At 45.1% G+C, this 2969-nt stretch overlaps 1 protein-coding gene across 5 annotated transcripts in view; it reads right to left on the reverse strand.

Annotated features, from left to right (window-relative positions):
* Ikzf4 (IKAROS family zinc finger 4) overlaps nucleotides 1–2969 on the reverse strand; it is a 37508-nt gene that overhangs the window by 22504 nt on the left and 12035 nt on the right. The window lies entirely within an intron of this gene.

Here is a 2969-nt window from a genome sequence, read left to right on the forward strand (position 1 = left end):
TTGTTCTAAGTAGGTGCTTTAGATCACTGAGCCATCTCACCAGCCCCATAGATCTGGGTTTTGAGAGTGCAAATTTTCCCTGCAGTAGAGCTATAGGAGGCAACTTATATCTCATCCCTCAAGAAACAAACGGTGGCCGCCTGTAGAAGGTGCTGGAGCTTAGTCATGGAAGGGCAGAGAGAGGTTGCTGAGTTCAGTCATCAGGTGTTCATTTTTAGGGCATGTAAGAAGAGGAGGTAGTAACAAGAAAAGTGGAAGATAAAGGCGAGAAATCCACCCCAGGGTCAGTGATAAGTTCTCCAGTGAGGATGTAATCAACGTATGCATGTACGCACACCCTGGGTATTGAGCCAGGGACCCACACATACCAAGCATAGGTTCTACCAGTGAACTGTACCTGTGGTTGCCTTAATAAAATTTTAAGTGGCTTTCTATACCTTCTAGCAAGTGAACTTCACTATGCTTATTTGAAAAAAAATTGTAGAAGCACTTATCAGTAAGATAAGTGCTTGCCTGGCAAGTACAAGGTTGTGAGTTCAATCCCCAGTACCACAAAAGAAGAAAAAATTATATAGAGAGAGACACACACAGAGACAGAGGCAGAGGCAGAGACAGAGGCAGAGTTTTTAAAGTGCAGGGAAAGGGGCTGGTGAGATGGCTCAGTGGTCTAAAGCACCTACTTAGAACAAACTCAGCAAAGCGCAGGGACCGTGGTTCAATCCCCAGCACCACATGCCAGCCAGCCCCGCCCCCGGTGGGCTGAGCTGCCCCCCCCACACACATAAATAAAATTTAAAAACATAAATAAATAACATAAAGTGCAGGGAAGGCAAGCCAAGCCAGTAATTGGCAGCAAAGTATCAAAAGTAATAATAAGGGACTGGAAAGATAGCTCGGTGGTCTAAGCACATGCCTGGAAAGCACAAGGTCCAGGGTTCAAACCCTGGTACCACATGCTGTGCTGGCCCTGGAGCCCCGAACCCCAGGTGCACCATGCTAGCCCTGATGCTGGGCTTGGCAGCACATGTCCGTAATCCTGGCACTGGGGAAGCTGAGACAGGCGTCATTCCTATTCCTAGACTCCTACCCAAATGGCCCCAAAACAATTTTCAGTCCGAGCTGCATAGCGAGACCCTATACCAAATAAATAAGTAAATAAAAGATTTTTTAAAATTAAAACTACGAATCAGGTTGGGGTGCATCTGGCTTAGTGGTAGAATACTTGCCTAACATGCAGGAGAAGGCTATAAACAAAACAAGAGAGAAAATAATTTGTTGTACTGAATTATCTCCTTAGGAACCTTGTCAGAGCCAGACATACTTTTAGTTCCAGCACTCAGGAGGCAAGAGGACTGTTGCGAGTTTGAGGCCAACCTGCGCTACATAGTGAGTTCAAGGCCTGCATGAACTACATAGTGAGACCCTGTCTGAATAAAAAAAAAAGTTCCTTATCTCAGGCAGGGTTGAGAGTATGACTGGAAGAAGGATAAGAACACAGGTCTCCTGTCCTCCTGCTTTTCCATTACCCTTTATTGCTTCTTTCAAAAAGCCAGGCTACTAATGACCTCCATGGATGCCCTTGCTTTCTGCTAGTTCTAACATAAATTAAGGCATTTTTTTCCTTTGATGTGGTCTCTGTGGGAGTGGAGTTTGTTACTTAAAAATAAGTTGAACTGGTTCTACAAGGAGAAATATGCTAATGCAGTTGTGTATGTGTGCGTGCATGTGTGTGTATGTACGCTGCCACACACACACAACACACATGCCTATACATATACACATGTGTGCCTGTGTGAACCAGAGGCAAGACAAGCACTAGCAGGCACAGCATCAAAGCATAACACTCAGCTAGCACTGGCTCAAGAAGTGCATCTTGGGGCCGGGGAGATGGCTCAGTGGAATAACCGCTTCGCTGGCAAGTACAAGGGCCTGAGTTCAATCCCCCATTCCGCAAAAAAAAAAAAAAAAAAAAAAAAGTGCATCTCATTCCTGGACTCCTGCCCAAATGGCCCCACTGAGCTGGCCACACACACACACACACACACACACACACAGAAATAAATAAATAAAATTTAAAAAAAAAAAAACAAAAAACAACAATTTTCAGAAGGGTTTGAAAGAGTTTTCTCTATTGGATTTTCTTCATAGCAGTACACTGGGCTTGTCCTGATTTATTTTTCCCCAGTACTGGAATTGAACCCAGGACCTTGCACATGCTAACATACTAGGCAAGCACTGTACCGCTGAGCTACATCCCCAGCCATTCTTAATTGCTCTTAACAGGTGCTGTGACGCATCTTGGGCAAGATCAGTACTTAACTGCTTTCAACTTGTCTCAGTGTCAGCTGGTAATCCTGGAAGTGAGAGGGGTAGAGGCCTGCTGTCCCCAGTCCTGGTTTTCTGAAAGCCAGGGGCCAAGCAGCAGAGGTACTTTATTCTTTGCTCAGATCTTCCCATGAAACACCCTCCCAATCTTCCCAGTCCCCAGCCCTCAATGTGTCTCCTCCCCTACATGACCCAGCAGCAGATTTAGTGTCTCCTTGGAGGAACTGGGTCAAATTAAGCAGTGGCATCTAGAGACACATCACAGGAAGGGAAGGCATAAGGAGAGAGAAGTTAGTTACACATGACAGGTTTGGCTCAAAGATCTTGGAAGGAAAGTGGCTTTACAGCAACATAAATGTCATTCAGTGATGGAGGTAGGCAGATATACTATAAATTCAGCTCAGTGAGCTGAACACAGCAATTAGAAACAGCCAGTCTCCCAATTCAAAAGGAAGTATCTCTGGGAGGAGGGGGCAAAGGCTGGTCATTGTAACCTCTAGAGATAAGATTTTCTCTTTCTTTCTTCTTTCTGTGTGTGTGTGTGTGTGTGTGTGTGTAATGCTGGGAATCAAACACCAAGCCTTATATTTGCTGGGTAAATATTCTACCACTGAGCTACATTCCCTTCCCTTCCCTTCCCTTCC

This window comes from Octodon degus, unplaced genomic scaffold (genome assembly GCF_000260255.1).
Source record: "Octodon degus isolate 3935 unplaced genomic scaffold, OctDeg1.0 scaffold00287, whole genome shotgun sequence".
Classification (NCBI taxonomy): domain Eukaryota; kingdom Metazoa; phylum Chordata; class Mammalia; order Rodentia; family Octodontidae; genus Octodon; species Octodon degus.